This window comes from Lepus europaeus, chromosome 8 (genome assembly GCF_033115175.1).
Source record: "Lepus europaeus isolate LE1 chromosome 8, mLepTim1.pri, whole genome shotgun sequence".
In the NCBI taxonomy this organism is placed as follows: Eukaryota; Metazoa; Chordata; class Mammalia; order Lagomorpha; family Leporidae; genus Lepus; species Lepus europaeus.
The window spans coordinates 71,630,092-71,655,649 of NC_084834.1; the positions used below are offsets into that span (position 1 = coordinate 71,630,092).

General features: G+C 37.4%; 1 protein-coding gene and 1 non-coding gene across 3 annotated transcripts in view; one reads left to right on the forward strand and one right to left on the reverse strand.

Annotated features, from left to right (window-relative positions):
• Positions 1–25,558, reverse strand: part of GSTCD (glutathione S-transferase C-terminal domain containing) — a 147,366-nt gene that overhangs the window by 30,641 nt on the left and 91,167 nt on the right. The window lies entirely within an intron of this gene.
• On the forward strand, positions 7,765–7,891 carry LOC133766142 (small nucleolar RNA ACA64). The gene has a single exon (XR_009866691.1). It is a non-coding gene; the product is annotated as a small nucleolar RNA ACA64 (small nucleolar RNA).

Sequence of the window (25,558 nt, forward strand, 5' to 3'; positions counted from 1 at the left end):
GGGAGCTGGATTGCAAGTGGAGTGGCTGGTACTCAACCTGTGCCCATATGGGATGCTGATGCCACAGAAGGCAGCTTTATCCACTGAGTTATAACATAGGCTCCCACATTCTTTATTATTTAGCATGGCTTGGTGTGAATTTAAAAAATGAAAAGCATTTAAGGCAATAGTCTGGTGGCTTCATTTGTGAGGACTGTTTCATGTGGCTTTTCAAAGAATCGTCTTCATTTTTCTCTAATAATATAATTGTAAAAAGTTTAAACAGAGAGAAAAGACTCTATCATCCCAACCTCATGGATCATAACTCCTAAGAGAGTTTATATCTACAATTTTTAAACAGAGAACACAATTGAGAGAATCTTACAGTGAATGCCTTCATACCTTCCAACTAATATCATCTACCCATCTCTCTATGCATGCTAACAAACCTTATGATTTTTATGGAGGTACAGTTTAAATTTAGAGGAGGAAAGAGAACAAAGAAAAGAAGGAGGAAGGGGAGGCATAAGACAAAAAACCAAAAGCACTTTGAGGCTTTTTGGAAAGCCAGAGTCATAAATGCTGCTATTAAATGGGGCCACCATGATACAAGGGAGGGGCACAGACATCTCTATCTTTACTCTGTTTGTAGATTTCTTAACAGTTCCCAACCAAAAGATTTTCATAAAGAAAGTTGAAAGGAATTATCATTTTGCTAAGAACAAGGAAACAGGAAAAGAAAATTTATTAAATGGAACATTTAAAATACCAAATTCTATATCATATTTCTATTAGAAATTTGGAATTACCTAACATCCTTGGGTTTGCTTCAAAAGCAAATGTTGATAAAGATCTGCTTTCTGGTTAAGACTGCATCATTGAATATAAAACAATCCATGCTAAAATGAAGGTTGAAGGCAAAGAGGCATTTTTCAGGGTTGTGTTTCAGTGGAGGGACTATTAAATTGCACATAATATTCATGGAGATTGAGCTAAAAATAAGTCAGCAACATGCCCAGATGCTTCGTGGAAAAACTGCTTGTAGTAAAGCATTCCCTGAAGCTTCTGGAAACATGAGCAGGATCTTAAATATATTCAAGGCAAAAAAGTGGTATTTTGGGATATGTTATTAATTTACTTGTTAAGAACTTTTTAAAAAAATGTATTTGTTCACTTGAAAGGTGGAGTGGCAAAGAGAGAAAAACGGAGAGACAGAGAAAGAGAGAGATCTTCCATTTGCCGTTTCACTCCCCGAATGCCCTCAACAAACCAGGGATGCAGTTCCAAAGCCAGAAACTGCATCTGGGTCTCCCAAATAGTTGGCAGGGGCCCAAATATTTGGGCCATCATTCGCTGTCTTCCCAGATGCATTAGCCTGAAGCTACACGGAAAGCAGACTCCAACCATCACTCTGATATGAGATATGGGAATACCAAGTGGTGGCTTAACTTGCTGTGCTATGACACATGAGTAATCTAATAATTTATGTAAAAAAATCAGTTAGCTCCTAATTATTTGTTTCTTAACCTGAAGCAACAGTATCCTAAACACTATAACTTAATTGTAAAAGAAATATGGTTAGATCTCTTTACTAAATATTTTCTTGCTGTTTTGTTTTCAAAGCATTTCTTGGAGATATGGCAAACCAACCATATTCTGTGATGAGAATGTCTTTAACAGAGTTTGATACAGTGTGTACTACATGTCTAGAGAAGGTTTAAAACAATTACATTGACAAGATGGCATGGATAGGACCTTTGACAGGTGAAAGGGAAGGTGACATACACAATGTTTTAGTGTTTCTAAAAGAGGCCTGATTAACAGCATTAAGAAATACAAGTTGATCATAATTTTTCATGCTTTTAAATGGCAGTAGGTAGCTACGGTTTTCATGCTTAGCATAGTCACTAAAGCACAAACTATATGCCCAGAGTACATCAAAATGAATAGTATCTGTCCTTAAGGAGCTAATAGGAGGCTTTTTCACCAAGATGGCGCCGAAGGCGAAGAAGGAAGCTCCTGCCCCTCCTAAAGTCGAAGCCAAAGCAAAGGCCTTAAAGGCCAAGAAGGCAGTGCTGAAAGGCGTCCACAGCCACAAGAAGAAGAAGATCCACACGTCCCCCACCTTCTGGTGGCCCAAGACACTACGCCTCCGACGGCAGCCCAAATACCCTTGGAAGAGCGCCCCCAGGAGAAATAAGCTTGACCACTATGCCATCAAGTTCTCCCTGACCACGGAGTCTGCCATGAAGAAGATAGAAGACAACAACACCCTGGTGTTCATTGTGGATGTCAAGGCCAACAAGCACCAGATCAAACAAGCTGTGAAGAAATTCTATGACATTGATGTGGCCAAAGTCAACACCCTGATCAGACCTGACGGAGAGAAGAAGGCATATGTGCGGCTGGCTCCTGACTATGATGCTCTGGACGTTGCCAACAAAATTGGGATCATCTGAACTGAGTCCAGCTGGCTAATTCTAAATATATGTTTTTCCACCATAAAAAAAAAAAAAAAAAAAGGAGCTAATAGGCGAAGACTGGCATTTGGTGCAGTGATTTAGACTTCTGTTTGGGACACCCATACCCCCTCTCAGTGTGCCTAAGTGCAAGGCCCAGCTCTATTTTTTATTCCAACTTCCTGCTAATATGAATCCAGAAAGGTTGCAGGTGATGTAGCTGGATGGAATTCTAAGCTCCTGGCTTTGGCCGTGCCTGGCCCCAGCTGCTCTGGCATTTGGGGAGTGAACCAGCAGATAAAAGGTTTCTGTGTTTGTCAGTCTCTTTCTCTGTGTCTCTGTGCCTTTCAAATAAAATGAAAAAAATAATTTTTTAGAAAAAGAATCAGGATTAAAACAGAAGAAAAGAAATAATATCTAAAATGGGAAATAGTACTAGAAAAAAAAGGTGCAAAAAGGGTATCTAAGAAGAAAGTGTGTGTCTATTAATTACCTGTACCACACTGAATATAAAAGTACTAACTGCTTGAGACATTAGAAAGGTCTTCACTGAGACTTAAGGCATTTGACCTGAATCTTTAAAATGGAGCTGAATTTACTAGATAGAATGGACTGGGGAGGGCATGCCAAAAACAGTCTAGTATATTGGGGGAAAATCACAGTTGGCTCACTGTACTTGAAAATAAGGGACCAATGGGCAAGTGGTAGCACTTCAGAACGGCTTGAAAATAGAGGCAGGGCCGGATGGGAGAGAATACTGCTTGTTATTTTGTCTCTCTGCCTCCTACAGAAAACGTGGCCTTACATTAATTTTTAATACACTTAAAGCTCCTTAGAGACAAGTTCTACTTGAATAGACAGCACTGTTATTTTTGCATCATTACATACTAAAATATTTTTATAATGATACCAATGATACCCTGCATCATTTTTATTCTGGGTAGTGTAGATCCTCAAATTAAATAAGATTATTCATAAAATTCTCCGAAGCATTCAACCTCAACTGATACTCACCATTACTAAGTGATTTAATTAAAATGAAATTGGGACAATGAACTCACTGAGTCATTTTGAACCTTGAGATCTAGATAAAGACATCTCTTGGGCTCCCTATGAGAGTCTCTTTCTAAATATACCTGTTCAATTGTCTCTCTGTTGCTTAAACATCTTAAAGGTTTCCCTCTTTTTTTTTTTTAAACTTTTATTTAGTAGATATAAATTTCCAAAGTATAGTTTATGGATTACAATGGCTTCCCCCCCTCCCCATAACTTCCTTCCCAGCCGCAACCCTCCCATCTCCCGCTCCCTCTCGCCTTCCATTCACATCAAGATTCATTTTCAATTATCTTTATATACAGAAGATCAACTTAGTATATATTAAGTAAAGATTTCATCAGTTTGCCCCCACACAGAACACATAGTACAAAATACTGTTTGAGCACTAGTCATATCATTAATTCACACTGAACTACACATTAAGGACAGAGATCCTACATGAGGAGTAAGTGCACAGCGACTCCTGTTGTTGACTTAACAAATTGACACTCTTGTTTAAGGCATCAGCAATCTTCCCAGGCTCTAGTCATGAGTTGCCAAGGCCATGGAAGCCCCCTGAGCTCACTGACTTTAATCTTATTTCGACAAGGCCATAGTCAAAGTGGAAGTTCTCTCCTCCCTTCAGAGAAAGGTACCTCCTTCTTTGATGGCCCATTCTTTCCACTGGGATCTCACTTGCAAAGATCTTTCCTTTAGGGTTTTTTTTTTTTTTTTTTTTTTTTTGCCAGAGTGTCTTGGCTTTCCATGCCTAAAATACTCTCATGGGCTCTTCAGCCAAATGCCCATAAACAGTAGACTGGATAAAGAAATTATGGGACATGTACTCTATAGAATACTATACAGCAGTCAAAAACAATGAAATACGGTCATTTGCAACAAAATGGAGGAATCTGGAAAACATCATGCTGAGTGAAATAAGCCAGTCCCAGAGGGACAAATATTATATGTTCTACCTGATCGGTGACAACTAACTGAGCACCAAAAAGGAAACCTGGTGAAGTGAAATGGACACTATGAGAAATAGTGACTTGATCAGCCCTTGTCATCACTGTTGATGTACAATTTAAAACTTTATCCCTTTTAGTATTTTTTTTTGTTCTATTTAATACTATTGGTTGAGCTATGTAATTAACATACAATTATTCTTAGGTGTTTAAAGTTAACTGAAAAGTGATCTCTGTTAAATATAAGAGTGGGAATAAGAGAGGGAGGGGATGTACAATCTGGGACATGCTCAAGCTGACTTGCCCCAAGTGGTGGAGTCAGAAATGTGCCAGGGGATTCCAATACAATCCCATCAAGGTGGCATGTACCAATGCCATCTCACTAGTCCAAGTGATCAATTTCAGGTCACAATATATCATAATGATAGGTCTAAGAGTCAAAGGGATCACAGAAACAAGACTAGTGCCTGCCAATACTAACTGATAGAATCAAAAAGGGAGAGAATGATCCAACACGGGAAGCAGGATACACAGCAGACTCATGGAATGGCAGATGTCCTAAACAGCACTCTGGCCTCGGAATCAGCTCTTAAGGCATTTGGATCTGGCTGAAAGGTTCCCTTCTTAAGAAAAAAAATTTTACTTCTTGGCAAGAAAACTAGGCCTTCAATAATGTGGGTTCTGGTTAATGTGCTACCTTCACCTTCTGCTACTGTCTATCCATTTCCACTGTTCCAACCTCCCTGAACAAATGACATTTCCTTGAATTCTTCACACTTTATGAGTCACTGCCTTTATGAAATTTGTTCTTTTTGCTTGAAGTCTATTTCCTTGCTTTATAACTGCAGGAACACCATGGCCTCTCCACATACTGGGCCGCATTTAGAACCTGTAATACTTTTATAATAATGATAATATTTTTTAAGGACAAGAGAAAAAGGTTACTTTTTCAAACTTTTTATCACTCAAAATAACAAATACTATCTACCATAAGGTCTATTATTGCTAACTAGTGAAAAAAACTTATCAAATAATATAGGCATAATTCATTGTAATAACTTCCCCCCAAAGAACTATTAGTTGAATAAACACAGATGTTTCCTGGAACTACATAAACTTAGGCCCAGTTAAATGCAAAGAGTGTCAGGAGGCTGATAGGCACATAACAGGTACTCAGGATAAGTTACATGAATGTTCTCTTCAGTTATGACTTACACTACATTTAAAGGTAGCATGCCAATTCTTGCAGGTCTGAGTACAAAAACAAGTTAGCTATCAATATTACTCCTGAATGAGTTGAAATAGTAGAAGGAAAGGAAAAGTTTCTTATTCCTTGTGAGGGAAAGTCTCCTATTCCCTGTGAGGGAATAAGAAATCAGTTAATTAATGCTCTGTGAATAGACTTTGAAAGTTAGAAAGGCAGAATGGAATGCCTACAGAATTTCCCAAGAAGATGATGAAACTATGCAGTACCATAAAATTTACACTCTAAGTGAAGACAGTTTTATTTTAAATTTTAGAGATAACTTGTTGCACACATTAACATCACTAATCCTCTTAGCCATACTAACCTCTGAGTGCCAGTGTTCTTGCAACAGTCGGTACTAATTGGGAAAGGTACTATTGCACAATGGTTTAAGCCCACACTTGGGATGCTGGCATCATATCAGAGTCCCTGGATTTGAGTACCACCTCTGCTTCTGATACAGCTTCCTGTTAATGCACACCCTAGGAGGCAGCAGATAAAGGCTCAAATACTTGGGTCCCTGTCATCCACATGAGAGACCTGGATGGAGTTTCTGACTCCTTGCTTCAGCCTGGACCAGCCCTGGCTGTTGTGGGCATTTAGGGAATAGCAAAAGATCTCTCTCTCTCTTTGTTGCTCTGCCTTTCAAATAAATAAACTAAAAGTAGTAGATGCCAATCATGATATCTCTGCTTCCATTCACATATCCTACAGTCCAGATTTTGAAATCACCTATAGTGTTATAGTGGGAGACAATTTTCACTAGGATATGAACACTGTTAATGTATTCAATAATTAATTCAAAAGACAGAATTCAGGAGAAAAGAATAATGTTACAATAAGCCAAATTTATACTTCCTAAAATTGAGGGATAATGACCTCATAAATTTCTTTCTCAATCATTTGACAAATCAGCCAATGAGTTTGTCTTGCACAGAACTGATTTAGGAAATGTTAGGGACATAAAGATGTATAACAATTTCTAGAGCAGGTTTTTTGGAAAAGTGGTTAAGACACTGCCTGGGATTCTCATATTCTATACTGGAGTGCCTGGGTTCAGGTCTTGGCTCCACTTCCAGTTCCAGTTTCCTACTAATGTGTGCCCTGGGAAGCATCTGGTAATGGATCTGTTTGGTCCATGTATCTATGTAGGAAGCCTGCATTAAGTTTTGGGCTCCTGGTAAATGTTGTTGCCAGCATTTGGGTAGTAAATTTGCAGATGAAAAATCTCTCTACCTCTATTTCTCAAATAAAATGAAAATAAAATTTAAAAATAAATATATGTAATACTTGGTTTCTGTCCTTACTGAGATGATACTTTTTTTTACCTATTACAAAGCATTATATTTGAGCTCAGAAAATGTATTTTAATAACCACATTGTACATTTCAAAAATATTAATGACCATAACTTACAAAAATCATGTATCTTGCATTAAAGTTTCTAAAATGATAATGCCTTCTGCTTATATGATGTCAGGGTGGGTGACATTTCCTTGTTTGACAAATGAGGATGCTGAGCACTGAAGAGGCTGCTCAAACTCAGCAAAAGACACACACAGCTGGTAAGGGGTGAAGATGGGACTCTAATAGAGGATTTCTAACTTCAGCCTCAGGCTTTTTCCAATACGATCTTTACTTCTTAAATGGATGACTTTGATTAATTGTGATTTCAGAATTTCAGTACTGGTGCCTTTTCTATATAAGTTTAAGAAACTATGGTGATGGGGCCTGGTGCTGTGGCACAGTCAGTTGATCCTCCACCTATGGCACCAATGTCCCATACGGGCACCGGTTCTAGTCCTGGCTGCTCCTTTTCCAATCCAGCTCTCTGCTATGGCCTGCGAAAGCAGTAGAAGATGGCCCAAGGACTTGGGCCCCTGCACCTGTGTGGGAGACCAGGAAAAAGCTCCTGACCCCTGGCTCCTGGCTTCTGGCTTCGGATTGGCGCAGCTCTGGGCATTTGGTGAGTGAATCAGCAGATGGAAGACCTTTCTGTCTCTCACTCTCTCTGTCTCTAATTCTCGCTCTCAAAGTAAATAAATAAAATCTTTTTTTTTTTCTAAAAAATAAACTATAGTGTTGGTTAAAAATCATCCCAGCTTCGGATATGGCTGTGGGTGAGATTCTGTGCCCAGAGCCACCAGGGGCCTCAGCTCACCTCCCATTGCTTTGGTGTGGGAAGGTGAAACCCAGGCCTCGGTAGGTCCAAAAAAAAAAAAAAAAAAAAAGCAAAAAAAAAAAAACCCCTGAAATGAAATGTCTTTTAGCAGGGAAATGGGAGCATTCCCTAGTAATTTCTTTTAAAATAATATTTATTTGAAAGGCATAGTTACTGAGAGAGAAAGAGAGAGAGATATCTTCCTTATATTGGTTTACTCTCCAAATGGCTACAACAGCTGGAGCTGGGCCAAGCTAAAGCCAGGAGTCTGGAACACCATCTGAGTCCCCCGTGTAAGTAGCAGGGCCCCAAGTACTTGGGTCATCTTCCATTGCTTTCTCAGGCACGTTAGCAGGGAACTGGATTGGAAATGGGGCAGCCAGGACTCATATGAGATGCCATTATCACAGGCAGTAGCTTAAAATGCTGAACTACAACACCAGCCTCTTGTAATTACATCTTAGGGGAAGAAATGTAATTCTTCTGAATCCGTGGTAAAATGCATTTTATTTCAGTTTTCTCTCTAAAATCTCCCAAAGCAGTCTTACTAGTAAAAAGAATTGATTTGAGTTTTGCACAGCAGTATTTTGAAAACAGGCAATAGAGGTCACATAAGTCACCCTGTTTAATGAATTGACCTTTGAGTGCCACCCTTTCCAGAAAGAGGCCATTTCCCCACCTTGGGACTGTAGCGACCTTTTTGATTTTATAGAAAAGTGACATGAGGAGGTCGGGCAGTCAATATGTTGAGAAACCAGATTATCCAGAGAGAAAGAAATGAAAATAGATCAGGGAAGATCTTTAATGTTACAGTACAGCAGAGACTAACTAAACACAGCATGCAACTCTCACTCTTCCATATCTAATTCTAAAGCATCATTTGAACTGATAACAAAAAATGTGTAGGGAGGAGGCTGGGTTGAAGGAAAAAAGTAGAAGAAAATGTAGTCACTTTATTCATCAGATCAAAGCTTCTGCTTTGTTTACAGAAGAGCTCTGATAAAGTGAATAATGGAAATTTTTAAATCTTCTTATTCATACTTTTTTTTTCTAAATTGAATAAAATACTTTGACTTCAGAATACCAGAACCCAGAGTTAATTGAACACATACATTTTCATTTCATTCAAATACTACTTACACCACACAAAGTAAACATTATTTTGCTCTGGTATTTTGTTTTTTTTTTTAAGTTCACATTATCATCCAAGTTACCCACAAGACCAAATGAAACTGCTTTTAGGACAAAAAAGTTAACTCTAGAAAATAGTTTTTTCTACCTCTTTCATAGGGCCTTAACAACAACAAGGTATTTTAATAGTTGCATTAGCTTTTTGAGACCATCCAAGTGTCTCAAAATAATAAGGTTAAATGGTGCTCAGGTGCGTTCTAACTTTCCCAGATTCAAGTAATTTTTTTTTAAAAAAAGCCTCTTTTTTGCATGATATTCTAATTTCAGCTATGACATGATCCACAGTTTTTCTTGTTTGAATTTCTTTTCATTCTTTTCACTTTGCTCAAAGAATGAAACATTTAATATCTACATTGTCACGACCCCAGATTCTTTGATAATACTAAGATAGAATTGATATGTGGTATTCCTGTGGAAAAGCCGCATCTATGTTTGTTCCCTGGGAATCTGAGCTCTGTGACTGCTGAACCTATGTAACACAGAAGTAACACTGTGCCTTTTTCTGGAAGCTTCTATTTCCCGATTTTGGAGGTGCTTGCTTTTGGAACGCAGTATCATGCTTTAAGAGGTTAAAGCTCTCCCCAGATGCTTTGTGGGAAACAGACATGCTTTCCCATCAAACCCCACCTAATTGTTGTTTGAAGTCCCTAAGCTTTGTAGTGGTTATTTATGTACCAATAGAACATCAGAATGATATCCTAACAATGACCTAGTGAGGATTATCAGCATTAAACAGTATTTATTAGGGCACCAACCTATATTTGAAATGGTGTGGGATACTATGACAATAATCAAAATAGAGGTTGGTTATTATACCTAAGAGTTAACACTCCAAGGCAGTAGCATTCACACAAGTTAACTAGGAACTGTAAACCTCAAAGCCAGTCTTGAAGCAGAGTTTCGTTCCTCTCTACTTGCTCGGTGTTTTAAACCTTGTGGGCCTAACTCTAGAGAACGTTGAGATGTCTGCAGCAATGGATGGAAGAAGGGAGCAGACTCTGGGAATGAATACAGCTATAGACACAGGCAGAGATAGGTACAATGATCCAAATTAATACTCAAAAGGTACCCAATAAGGGCATGTATTCATCTATACAAGTCTAATTTGATGGGTGGTACCTAGCAGTGGTAGTGTTTAGCAGTGTTCAGAGGGTAAGATTTAGGAAAAGGGAGAAATACAAAGGGCTAGGAAAAGTTTGAACCCAAGGGGATCTGTGTGTGTACTATATCTTATTCTGTGTAACAACAGATGCCAGTTCTAACTTAGCAATGTTACATTGAAACTGTAACCATTGGGGAGGTCTGAATCTACAGGTATACTGGCTCAGGGAAATTTTTTTCAAACTGGAATTCCTAGTCCCATTCTTTTTCTCTGATTTTTTCATTATAAACATCACAGAGTAGTTCATTAATTTAGCAAATAATTTTTCAAGCACTTATTGAATGGCTGTGATCAAGGTGCTGAAACACAATGGAAAAGGGAGATGCTTACCCTCTAGTGAGGGGAGAATTAAAATTTAAATCAAATGATAAATGATACAAACAAAATTGAAACAAAATGATATGGTTGAAATTGACTGGGTGAATATTCTAGATCAGTAAGTTAGAGAAGGCCTCACTGAGCAGGTAACTAAACTGAGATTTGACTTACAAGAAGTAGCCGGATGTAGAAACAGGAAAAAAAACACTCCATACAAAAGGTACTCCATGCCAGAGTCATTAGGTTGAAAGGAGTCAGGGATATCTGAAGCAGGTTATAATAATTCTATGTATTTATTTTCATCATTAAAATATATGTCACTGAATAGATATTCTTATTTGCTGGTGTTAGCATTACCAAATTAGGATGTGTTAACCATGTTTATTAAGTATTACAATCCTTGTTAATAACAATTCAATGAGAGTGGTAACTGTTATCTTGTCAGGTGAAAAAGATGTAAATAAAAACAATGAAATAACTTGCCCTGTTATGTAATCACTCCATGATGGAGCAAGGATTTGAACTCTGCCAGTCTTATTCCAGACCCTGTGCTCTTATCTACTACCATCCCAGTAATCACAAAGCTTATCAATAAAACATTTTGTTTAGGGCTCAAATATACAAAGGACTATCAATTTTTCCTTAAACAGTAATAGGGTTTACTATCTTTTAAAGAAAAAAATAGTTGTTTTTTTCAATTTTAGTATACACTATACAGCCTCTTTTGTGTAGGATAGAGAGATGTTACACCTATATTTCTGACTCCAGAGAAATTTTCATGATTCTTAAACATCATTCTTTAGTACTTTGATAATGTCTTTAATTCTCAAATTAGCATGAAAGACATGCTGGAGTCTAATTTTCAAGGAAATTTCATGTGACAGGAGTGCTGGAATGAAGCATGTGTCTATAAATGTTTTGACTTTGTTTTTAAAATTATTCAAGATTTATCTTGGTGGTTATTGTAGATTCAGAGCAAGCGCTCCTTTTTGCCCCAGTTGAAAGTCAATAAATACCAATTTTCCTATGTCGTCACTGCTTAGACTTTCACTTTTAAGTAATGGTCAACAGTGATTAAAAACCATAGTGTGTAAGCATGCACAAGCCCACATATGGGACAACAGTGAAGTAACCAGCAACCAAAGAACCTGATTCTACTTGTTAAATGAATACTTTCTAGATTCATATGACCATTAATAAAAAGAATCTTTAGAAAAAAAAGGCTCTAAAGGCAAAATTGGAATAAATTTACCACAAAAAACTGCATGGGAATATCTGTAGTTCATCTAACAGTGCTGTCTGGAACTTGGGATCACGTATAGATCTGATTTTTCTAACTGCATTCTTAATATTTCTTGCTATGCCATTTAGGGAAAATAAACCAAACATGTCCCCAGACTGAACTCATTTACCTTCCATAATGAAATCTGTTTCTCTTTTGGTATCTTATTTGTTAAGGGTACATTATCTATTCATCATCCTCCACCAAAGCCAAAGTTCATACTATTATTGTGCCTCACTTAACACTATTATATTCTGTCCTGTATTTCCACCCGTTCTTGCCTATTCTTTCTAAAATGCAAAGTTTTTCATGGTGCTTCCTTTCTTAGAAGCCTTTGGTATCTCCCCAATGCTGATAGGATAAATTTTTAGCTTTGGGACTTCATTATCTTGTCTAGCTCACTTCCTGCCACTTCTTGACTCTCCTGTTCTCACCATTCTCTGGCCATATAGAACATATCATGCTCTTCAGCCCTCTGATATTTTAAATATGTTATTTGCTTTGTCATGAACAATATTATTTCAGAAATTCCAAGCCATTTGTTGATCACTAGCCTCTAGAGATCCCTTTTTCCAGCGGATCCATGCTATATGCTACTCAACTGTTAGTTACTTAACAGCCATCTCAGTTATTAGATTGACTGTTGAGGTCTCCCAGTAAAGGCCCTAAAGCATGAGAATAGTGATTCTGGCAATTGTATTACAATATATTATTTATATATTATATTTTATATATAATATTATATATATTTATAATATATTATATTTATAATATATTTATATTATATATTATATTTTATTATTAGTTATCTTGTTAATCTTACTATGTCTAATTTATAAAGTAAACTTTACCGTGGATATGTAGGTACAACAAAAATCATAGGGTATCTGAGAATAGGATTTGGAACTATCCTTGGTTTCAAGAAACCACTGGGGATCTTGGAACATATATCCCTGGGATAAGAGGACACTATTGTATTATCTGATTTCTTAGAGAATCATAATGCCAACTAGCATATTAAAAGACTCCAAGGAGTCTCACCATAGGGAAACTGGTTTAATTTAAAATAACATTATGTGTCCCCAAATTATTTGAGAACTGAATGCTTTCACTATCTAATTTTTGTCAGGGACTATTGTAGGAAACCACTTTAGGAAATATTGTTTAAATTTTATTGTTGATTAAAAATGTTTATTCACCCTTAAAAACCCAGTTGCAATGAATGCTGTATGACAAGGAGTAGGTTCTTTTTTTCTACAAACTCTTCCACTTCAGGACAACTGTGTATTTCACAGGGACCTCCAGAAAACACATAAGATACAAAAGCTACTAACTGAGTTGGGGGAAAAAAAAACAAAAAAGAAGAAACAGAAGCACCAATATAATTTTTATTGAAAATTAGAGTTATAAAAGCTATGCTTAAAAATGCAAATACAGGGGCTGGTGCTGTGGGTAAAGCCACTATCTGCAGTGCTGGATCCAAATGGGCACCAGTTTGAGTCCCAGCTGCTTCACTTCTGATCCAGCTCTGTGTTATAGTCTGGGAAAGCAGTAGAAGATGCCCCAAGTCCTTGTGCCCCTGCACCCATGTGGGGCACCTGGAAGAAGCTCCTGGCACCTGGCTTTGGATTGGTGTAACTCTGGCCATTGCAGTCATCTGGGGAGTGGACCAGAGGTTGGAAGACACACACACACTCTCTCTCTCTCTCTCTCCCTCTCTCTCTCTCCCTCTCCCTCTACCGCTCTATAATTCTACTTTTCAAATAAATAAATAAATCTTTAAAAAATGTGTGGGGCCGGTGCTTGGCACAGTAGGTTAATCCTCCGCCTGTGGCTGCCCCTCTTCCAATCCAGCTCTCTACTATGGCCTGGGAAAGCAGTAGAAGATGGCCTAAGTCCTTGGGCCTCTGCACCCACACAGGAGACCGAGAAGAAGCACCTGGCTCCACGGCCGGCGTATCATGCTGATCCGAAGGCAGGAGCCAGGTGCTTCTCCTGGTCTCCCATGGGGTGCAGGGCCCAAGCACTTGGGCCATCCTCCACTGCACTCCCTGGCCACAGCAGAGAGCTGGCCTGGAAGAGGGGCAACCGGGACTGGAACCTGGTGTGCCGGCGCCGCTAGGTGGAGGATTAGCCTGTTGAGCCACGGCGCCGGCCGCAAAACTGCTAATTCTTATAAGAACTTTTGAGAATCTAGCTTAATAGTATTTCTGGAAAGTCCATGAAAATATAACATAAAAATGCTAAAATCTATTATCTGATAATTAGGGATATGGACATACTAGCATGCAGGCACATTTGTATACCCAGTGAACAGGTACAAAAATTTCTTCTCTTTAAAACAAGGATACATATCTTGGTGACTTCTAACAACTGCTAAAACTAAATTGAGATCTTATAGATTTCTTCCCATTATTTAAATCCCACATATCTGATACTTAGAGAAATTAAACAAACAGAACACAAATCACCAGGAAGATGACAGTCAAAATTCTATATGGTCTCTCATTAATCTTACAAGCATCTGATTACTTTTTACTTTTAAATTAAGAAAGAGAAGTCAGAACTTTCCTCTTTCATTAGCCAAGGTAGAGCAGGCAGAGTTCCTAGAGGATTATGTATGACAGTAAAATAAATACTGTTCTACTGATGGTCTTTAAATTTCATTAGCGATTCATTTAGGAAAAGACCTTATGCTTTCATTTCTAATAAAGGAAATAACATCATGGTAGCATATGAGAATTTTGTTAGCCTTTTAAGGAATTATATTCAGACACTGAGAAAAACACATTGGGATTAGTAGTAAGAAGCAGCAAAACTATAAATAAAACATTAACTTATACAACTCATAAAAGTATAATTTCTTTCCTAAAGTATACTTTGAAAAATTATAAACAATATTTCAAGAAAAAAAGAAGAGCAGACATGAAATGAAGATTTGACTGAAAGTGGGAAAAAAACTTCTTTTCTTTCCATCATTAATAGAACAGTAAGAGGAATTCCAACAGTTAATTTGACAAATATTTATCAGGTACCTACCATGTGCTAGGCATTGTTTTAAGGACTGGGTTGGTCCCAGCTGCCAAGAAATACACATTCCAGTAGAGGTAGATAAATGAATGCATACAAAATAAACACCTATCAGGAACTAAGAAGAAAAATTAAAAGAGAAGGGGGACAAAGAGGAAGCAGAGACTTATTTTAGTTTTGATACGAAAGGGCTTCTCAGATAAGCTGGGCTTTGAGATGTGAATGAAGTGAGGGAGGGAGATATCAGGATTACCAGGCAGAAGAGTTTTCCAGACAAAGGTAATAACAAATACAGTTGGTAAATAGGAGACTAGCAGAATCTCAAAGCAGCAGCCAAGGTCTGGATTATGCAAAGTTTATTATCTATATAGAAACTTTGGATTTTATTTTGGACCAGACGGGTTCAGGGATATTATTTGACTTACATTTTTGTATTTTTTATAAAGATTTATTCATTTGAAAGGCAGAGTTACAAATGGAGAGAAAAAGGGGGTAAAGAGGGAGAGAGCGGGGTAGAGAAAGAGAAGGATCTTCCATCTGCTGGTTCACTCACTAAATGGCTGCAATTCTAGCACTCGGCCAGGCTGAAGCCATGGACCAGGAGCTTCATCCCAATCTCTCATGTGGGTGGCAGGGCCAAGCACCTGAGTCATCTTCTGCTGCTCTCCCAGGTGCATTAGCAGCAAGCTGGATTGGAAATGGAGTGGCCAGGTGCTCAGATGGGATGCCAGTTTTGCAGGTAGTGGCTTAACCCGCTATGCAAGAATGCCAGGCCGGATTTACATTTTTAAAAGGATCTTCATAGGCAAACAACTGTGAGGTGTTCTAACTAGACTACTACTCCAACAACAGTAAAGGATGGGCAGACATGATAGGTGCTTAGACCAATGACAGAGCAAGAAATCATTTCGTTTGATATATTTTAAGAGTGGAGCTTATAAAATTTGTGATGAATTGGGTATAGAGGGTAAGAGAGAAAATTCAAGGATGACTTTGGAGTTTTGGGCTTGAGCAATTAGAAGAATCAAACTGCCATATATATCTGAGTTATAGTACAGATTACAAAGACTAAGCCCCGAGGTTTTTCAATGTTCAGAGATTTGGAAGCTGAAGAAGAATTACAAAAGGAAAAGGAGTCATTTTATTGGTTTTTCAGAGGTGAATTAAAGCATTTCAAAAAAAAAAAAAAAGGTGGGGGAAAGGAGGGAATGAAGAACTTTGACAAATATGCTGATAAACCAAATAAAATAAAGATTGAGAACTGCGCATTAGATTTATTACTGGGCTCAATAGTGGTTTTATTAGAGAGATGAACAGAGTCTGATTATCAAGGGTTCAAGAGAAGAAGGAAAACTCTTAAAGACAGAATGAGATAGAAAAATCACCATTTTTCAATAACCATTATAATAACTGATTTTGGTAAGAACAATCAATGAATTCTGTGAAAAACTACTGGGGAACAAGACAGTTTCAAACTAGTTCACGAGAGGTTACTTATTACTAACAAAGGGAAACCAATGAAGAAATCGGATAGATACCATCTTAACCAAGTGATCAAATTTAATATCACAATGTGTTAAAACAATATTATCACTCTGCTGTATTCTCAATGAATGTATCAGCTGTATAGTATACTGGCCAACACGTTTAAAAGTCCTCCAGTCAGAGACTTGCCAATAGTTTAACCTTCTACTAATAGAGGAGATAAGCAAATTCAAATTGAGAACATTCTATTGATATATTGACAAATAGATCAACAGAACACAATAGAGAACTCAGAAATTAATCCATGTACATATACCAAATTAATTTTTGACTAAAGTGCCCAGGCCACACATTGAAGAAAGGCAAAACTGGATATTTATATACATTCAATCTGTACCTCTCACCATATATAAAAATTAACTCAAGGTGGATCAAAGACCTAAATTTGAGACCTGAGACTAAGAAGCTGCTGCAAGAAAATGTAGCTGAAACATTTCAAGACACTGGTGTAGGTGATGAATTCTTGGATAAGATCCCCAAGGCACAAGAAACAAAAATAAAACTAAACAAATGTGATTATATCAAACTCAGGAGCTTCTAAATATCAAAGGAAACAATCAATTAAGAGTCAACAGAATGGGAAAAAAATCTGCAAACTACTTATCTGACAAAGGGTTAATATCCAGAATGTATCAGCAACTCAAAAAACTCAACAACAAAACAACAACCTGCTCAGTTAAGAAATGGGCAAAGGACCTCAGTAAACAGGTTTCAAAAGAAGAAATACAAATGACCAACAAATATATAAAAAAAATGCTCAACAACACCAGCTATCAGGAAAATGCATATCAAAACCACAATGAGATATCACCTCACTCCTGTCAGAATGGCTATTTTCCAAAAGACAGAGAATAACAAATGCTAAAAACAATGTGGAGAAAGGAGAACTTTTATATACTGCTTGTGGGAATGTAAATTGATGCAGCCGCTGTGGAAAACAGTATGGAGATTTCTATAAAAACTAGAAACAGACTTGCCATATGATCCAGCAATCTAGTATATAACAAAAGACATGAGAACATTGTACCAAAGAGATACCTGCTCCACATGTTTATAGCAGCATTTTTCACAATAGCTAAAACATGGATTCAACCAAGATGTCCATCATTAGATGAATGGATAAAGAAAATGCGGTACTTTCTGAGAGGCTCTCCTGGTCTGTCAGATGTATGTCTTTTTATTAAATTTTACTTCAACATTCAAAAAATGAAAAAGAAAAAAGAACATGTGGAACATAGATACAATAGAATACTATCCAGCTATAAGAAAGAATGAAATTCTGTCATTTGCATTAAAATGAAACAAGAGCCCATTATATTCAGTGAAATAACCTGGACACAGAAAGACAAATGCTGCATATTCTCCCTTATGTATGTGAGCTAAAATAAAAAAAATAATAAAAATAAAAAACAATAGCAACAACAAAAATAAAACAAAATGAAAAAGAACTGCCTACATGTATCAGGTTGTTGCAAACAGTGTTTTGCCAAATGTTTTAAAATACATTTGCCAAACAAATTATTCAAATGGTTAAGAATAATATACTATTATAGCTTTAATAATCAATTATTTTAAAATTTACTGTATATGAATGAAAATGACATCTTTTCATTTGATTATTGATTACAGCCCTTGCCTATCGTCCTGCTGAACTATGGTCTTTAACTTGTTACATTCTTTATGTAGTATAACATTAAAGCCTTTGACTACAATAAAAATTAAAACTTATCCCAAAATTTTAATTAAAAATGAAACCAAAAATTGGAAAAAATAGAGAAATATATAAATAGGGTGGTAATGTGGAGCTAAGTGGGCTAAGAGATGAATTTTACAATGGGAAGGTAATTTAGCATGTTTATTTTCTGATGCTCCTGATGAGAAGAAAAAGAAAAGTGCTTGAGGGGTTAAGATACAGTGCAGTTAAAGACTTGGGTCTAAATGGGAATATGACTTCAGGGCCTGTACTGTATGAATATAGATAGGGGGACACTGGTATGCTTGCTGGTGGAACCATATAGGAAATCTTTTTGTTTCTTTTCTCTCTGTGAGTATAGAAAGAAGGAGAGGGAATATTGAAAGTCTAAAGAGAGGCTGGCATTGTAGCATAACAGGTAAAACCATTGCCTGCAATTCCAGCATCCCCTATAGACAACAGTTCTTGATCCAGCTCCCTGCTAATGGCCTGGGAAAAGTGGCAGAAGATGGCCCAAGTGCTTGGGTCCCTGCTACCCACATGGGAGACCTAGAAGAAGCTCCTGGGTCCTGGCTTCTGCCTGGCCCAGCCCTGGATCTCTCTTTCTTTCTCTGTAAATTTTGCCTTTCAAATAAATAAAATAAATCTTTTTTTTTTTTAAAGAAAGCCTAAAGAGAGAAGAAAATTAAGGGAAACAGTTATATACACTGAGTCCACAAAATCAAGTATCAACTTTTTAAGCAAAGATTCACATAATAAGATGGAAAAAATGTTAGAACTCATCTTGTCTAATCCAGTTATTTTGCAGGCAAAAACCTGGAGACTTGGAATATCTTCTTAAAACTGATAGGTTGAGGGCAGAAAAAACAGATAATATTGAGAAAATAAACATGATAAACTGGCCAAATATAAAAGTAGTATTAAAAACATAAATCATTTATTGGAATCCTCCTACATAGCAGTATTATAACAGGTACTTTGTATACTTTATTTCTTTTACTAAAAACTACCTATTTGAAACTATAAAAAAGGTATATATTTAATTTTCTTTTCTTTTCTTTTTTTTCTTTCTTTTTGACAGGCAGAGTGGATAGTGAGAGAGAGAGACAGAGAGAAAGGTCTTCCTTTTGCCGTTGGTTCACCCTCCAATGGCCGCTGCGGCCGGCGCATCTCGCTGATCCGAAGCCAGGAGCCAGGTGCTTCTCCTGATCTCCCATGCGGGTGCAGGGCCCAAGCACTTGGGCCATCTTCCACTGCCTTCCCGGGCCATAGCAGAGAGCTGGCCTGGAAGGGGGGCAACCGGGATAGAATCTGGTGCCCCAACCGGGACTAGAACCCGGTGTGCCGGCACCGCAAGGCGGAGGATTAGCCTGTTAAGCCAAGGCGCCGGCCAAAAGGTATATATTTAATCTCCATTTTTTATGTAAATAAGAGGTTCAAAAAGCTTAGATTCCTTCTCCAGAGTCATAGAGCTATTTTTATGAGTAGTATATTTTTAAATATGTTTACTGAATCAAACACTTTAGTAAACTGGAAGTCTACTAAGAAATCTATTAAAGACAGATCTGCGCATCAGACATTAAGGAAAAAGATGTAAATGAAGAAAGGAACACATGTAGAAACTGAGGTAGTGAATATTACGGAAAATCAGCCTAAATTTCTTCATTGGTTAAATATACAGATGAAGCAAACTTTGCTCAATATTGATTGGTATTCAAAAATTTTTAACAGATGGGATGGGAAAATTTCTAGGAAAACAATATTACAAAAATATGAATAATATGGACTTATATACTGGGAGGCAAGGAAAAGGAAGCAGATGGAAAGGGTCTGAATTAACTGGTAATTTATAAATTCTCATATAACAAGGGAGAGTTTAAAGAAGTAAAACATTCCTTGCTTCACTTTAGTGCAATGCCAGTCTTTTAATCCCCTCCTGACCCATTTTTATTCAGCACTGAAAAGGGTACCTTGTTTGATTTGGGTATTAGCTTTTAAGGAGATTAGTTTCCAGGAAAAGCAAAGCATTTTGCATATAAAGAGGGTCCCAATCTAAGGCATCAGAGTATACTTTGTTCCCAAGCCACCTGTTAAAAAGTAAAAATAAAATATAAGTAAATGAGTAAAAGTTTTAAAGAGATAATCCACTATCTTATTCTCTCCAAAAATTACAGATAAAATAAAAAATCTTTGTGCGCAAAAATATTTAAAATATTTCAAAATGCTATATATACTTGCCTTCTACAATTTTATACAAAAGGAAACTAAATTTTTTCATTCATAAATAAGAAATGAAAATATTTTTCTTTTTTAAAGATTTACTTTATTTATTTGAAAGACAGTTACAGAGAGAGAGAGAGAGAGAGAGAGAGAGAGAGAGAGGTTTTCCATCTGCTGATTCACTTCCCAAAAGGCTGCAATGCCTAGGGCTGGGCCAGGCTGAAGTCAGAAGCCAGGAGCTTCTTTCAGGTCTTCCAAGTAGGTGCAGGGGTCCAAGCGCTTGGGCCGTCATCTACTGCTCCTTGCTGCCATCAATGTTTTTTCCAACATTCTATATTTTGAATTTCCTCCTTGTACACATGGATATAAGCCAAAGAAATTTAAGAATAGTGCTAACAAGGAGAAAAAGTAGATTATGACTGAAAGACCAAATGGGAGTTTTTCTTGGGAGGAAATGTGTGATACCTAGGCAATAAAATGGTATTGTGTAAAGAACAAAAGTTTTGCTATTTCAGATTAGTTCAAGCAATTATTAGCTACCTGACCTGTCAAGTAATCAAATATCTCTGAGTATCTACTTTTTAATCTGTAAATGTAAATAGCAAACTATTTGATGACATTATTGTGAAATTAAAACAGCACCATAGCATAGTCCCAGTAAATACAGGTTGTATTTTATTCTTAACTACTTACTTTCCTTATACGGTGGTATTTGCCCAAATATTTCCAGAGTCCAGAGACTTCTCGACTTACCTCCTTGTTCACTGATACATTCTACATATTCTCAGACATACGACAACCTTCACAGAGGTGAAGTGTTATTATAGCATCATAGATCACAGCAAACAGTTCATTATAAATGAAAAGAAGCAGAACTGCTACTGCAGAAAAACTGGATTAAGGCTTGGGGGAAACTCTTGCATGGAAGGAAGCACAGAGAGAAAAGAGTAAAAGAGAAGAGAATATGAGGAATGTGGTCAAGAGATTATGAAAATTCAGTTTACAGGTAACTAGTATTTCTGAAGAGAAGATAAAAATAATAGAATGAAAATTTTATTCAAAGACATAAGTTGTCTTGAAGGAAGGAAAATTTCCTAGATAGAAGATATGACTCATATTTGAAGGAACTCATCTGCTATGGCAAACTTAACAAAAGCAACTGCTGTCTTTAAATATGTAGACTTAAAAATTTAACTTGACTAGACAGGTTTTGAACAGACAGAACACTTTAAATACTAAAACATCTAGGTAGGATTATAGGTTAGCTACATATATAGAAAAGACAGATTGGCCTCAGATATCTCTTGCAAAATTACATACTTCATAATGGAGCATACATCTAAAGAGACAACTGTTGCTTAAGAATTTTTTCCAGGGGGCAGGTGCTGTGGTGTAGTGGGTTAAGTTACCACCTGAGACACCAGCATCCCATATGGCCGCCAATTCAAGTCCCAGCTACTTTACTTTGGATTCAGCTCCCTGCTAATGGGCAGAGAAAAGCAGCAGAAGATGGCCCAAGTGCTTGTGCCCCTGCCACCCACTTGGGAGGACCAGATGGAGTTCCTAGCTCTTGGTTTTAGCCTAGACAAATCCCAGCTGTTGTAGCCATTTGGGGAGTGAACAAGTGGATGGAAAAATCTCTTTATCTCTTTCTGTCTCTCCTTTTCTCTCTCTGTAACTTTGCCTTTCAAATAAACAAATAAGTCTTTTTTTTTTTTAAGAAGATATGAGAAGTGAGGAGTAAAGATACAAGGTAAGCTGCAATTTTAAGAAGATTTGAAGTCAAGTAGAAGGTAGAATATTGAAGGGAAGACCTTTGAGCATAAAGATATTTAGGAACTGAAAGAATCAGATGTGAGTTTGCTTGCTGGAATTACTTTGGTATAGGGGAGTTTTTTGGTTTGTTTTGTTTTTGAGACAATAATGGCATGAACTTGGATAAGTTTCTATTTTTAAGCATATTAAGTTCACACTCTGCACTCATGGCAAACTTTATTTAGAATTCTATTCTTTTCTAAAGCAAAAATACCAATTAACTATCCTTATCTGACATTTATTCCCATTACTTATTTACACATTAAGAAGGGAAGAAAGGTAAAGGCACAAAAAATGTTGTAGTGGGATGTGGTGGAATGAGAAGGCCATGCCAAGATGGCCGCTGGCAAGCGAATGTCAGTTACTCAGGAATGGCTTTGAAACCCACCTGGCAATGGAGCCTACCTGGCAACAGGCTGTGATTGGGTGGCTTTGAAACCCACATGGCAAACGGAGCCTGCCTGGCAACAGGCTGTGATTGGATGGCTTTGGAAACTGCCTGGCAACAAGCTGTGATTGGTTGGGGCATAGACCGCCCCTTGACCAGATTGGCTGGTCTTGACTATATAAGTTGTTGTACTAACTGAAATAAACGAGGCTGTGGGTTGCTTGCCTCAAGCCTGCTTTCACCCGACTCCCGGGGTCTGTGTGGTGACTCTGTGCCTCTTGCCCCCACCGCACTCCTCCTCTCAGAAACGAATCCACTGCAACATTGTTGAGAAAACAACTGCAACAGTGGGAAATACAGGAAAGCTAGTGTAACTAATTACCTATTAAGTATGATAGTTCTGAGCACTGAACACCTGAAGGAGGTGCAGGTATTTGAACCTATACTGACAATCTTTGGCCTCCTCCACTTATCCTCAAAACATACGCAAAATCTCCTTCTCTTATCATCCCTTCCTTGGCTCTTCTCTATACCCAAGTAAGTCTTTGAGATGCTGGAGCTTTTCTCACCTAGGAAGGAATGGCATCAGGATGGTGGTTGCAGGAATGTCTTGGAAGCCAATTCTCTGAACAAAGTGACCAAAAGCCACACAGATACAGCCTCTAAATCCAAACTAAATATACATCCAACCCAACTTTTCCTTAGCCTGTTCCAAAAAATACCCATGAACAAATATGTGGCTTTTTAAAACTTGGCAAACAATGTTAAAAGATGTTTTAGCAATGTGTGGGTTAATCAGTAGAAGTCTGTGGTTTTCTGGCCCAAGGACCACCAGTTTGTGACCTTAATAGCATAATTCAAAAGTAAGGGGACGGGGGAACAAGAAAATGTGATCACTCTAGCAAAATCTAGGAAAAGAGAAAACTAAGCACAACAAGAAAACATAATGAATAAGAGAAAATGATATATGGCCTATCCAACATAAGACCAATCATGGTAAACCTTATATTTGGCCATTGACAGATATAAATGTTCAGAATAAATACTAAAAGCACCAATCAGCTAAAATAAATTGGCAGGGGAAACACAGGAATAAACTGTGAATAATATTGTTCTAAGTGCTGCAAAAAGACACACAAGAATTGCAGCATTAATATCAGAAAAAGAATTCAGGGTCCCAAATACTGAAAGCCAGATTTAACAGGAATTCATCAGTTGTGAATTTTTAGGCAACAGAACCACAAAATATCTAAATATATAAAAATAATGTTGGGGGAAAAAAAGACATTGACAAATCGTTATCAAAGTAGGAAGCTACAATGCACATTTTACCATTCAATCAACAAACAGAAACCAGGGGACTGAGGTTAAACAATAACAGGATAATCTATATATACATATTTATAAATATCTGTATGTATAGCAGCAACAGGTTGGAACAATTTTCCAAAGAATATGTGAGAACAGCTTTCCTGCCCAACTCTAGTGGGTGTTGCCCAGGAACTACAGGTCTAAACTTTCATAAATGTTTTATTTATGAACACAAATGCATGCACACATAAAACTTTGTGTATAGCATAGACAGAATACACATTTTAATTTTTTTAAAAATTATTTCTTTACTTGAAAGGCAGAGAGATAGAGAGTGAGAGAGAGAAACTGAGAGCAAGCACTCCCATCTCCCAGTTCATCCTCCAAATGCCAGCAACAGCCAAAGCTAGGCCAGGTAGGACAAAGCCAGAGCCAGGAACTCCACCCTGTTCTCCGACTTGGGTGGCAGGGACTCAAGCATTTGAGCAATCCTCTGTTGCCTCCCATGGTACATGTTAGCAGGAAGCTAGAATCAGGAGCAGAGCCTGGACTTGAGCCCAGGTTTGGGAGTCTCAAACACTGTTTCAACTCGGACACCAAATGCCAACCCCAGAATATGCATTTTTAAATGCTCATGAACGTTAATGAAATTGATCATGCACTAGATTAGACATTCCAATCACAATGCAACAAAAGCTCCCATGAAGTCATCATAACTGGAAATAAAACAATGTATAGATAACTCTTGGATGAAAATATTAATCAAAACTAAACCACATACTCTGAAGAAATGCATGAGAACACTGTATAGCAAAACTGCTAAGTTACAGCCAAAACAGGTCTCAGAAAAAAAATCTAGAACTTTTATTAGAAACGTAATTACTGAAAAACAAGCAAAAAGGAAAAATAAATGATGTGTACATTTTATATAAGAAATCAAGCAAATGATCACATAAGGAAAAAATAAAAATGGGAATAGTATGCTGAAAAATAAGCATGACAGAAATAAAATGAAATCCAACTTAAATTTTGGAAGTGTAAAAGACTCCAGGGGCAGGTGTTTTGCCCAGCAGTTAAGATGCCACTTGTGTCATCTCATATCATGGGACCTGGGTTTAAGTCCTGGCTGGTTCTACTCCCAATTCTACTTTTCTGCTAATGTACTACCTGGAAGGTAGCAGATGATGTTTCAAGTAGTTGGGTTCCTGCCACACACATGGAAGGCCTGGATTGAGTTCCCTGCTTCCAGCTTTAGCCTGACCCAGTTCCCACTGTTGTAGGCTTCTGGGGAGTGATCCAGAAAATGGAGAAAGCGCACCCTCTCTCTCAATCTCTCTTTCTCTGTTTCTTCCACTCAAATTAAAAATAAAATTTTAGAAACTCTACTACATTTATTTCTATGTGAATATGCTTATGTTTAACAATAGAAGACATTTTATAAGCTATGGAATTTTCAAACATTTGGGCAATTCAGAAAAAAAGCGCACAAAAATATTAAGATGTGTGTATGTTTTTATAGATTTTATTTTTTGAGCAGTTTGAAGCTCACAGCAAAACTGAGCAGTAGGTATGGAGATTTGCCATATACCTCACTACCCTCACAATCTCCCCCATTATCCACATCCTGAGCCACAGCAGTACATCTGTTATAACTCAGGAACCCCCACTGACACATCATTATCACCCAAAGTCCACTGTTTACATTAGGGTTCACTCTTGGTATTGTGCATTCTATGGGTTTAGAGAAATGTACATTTAT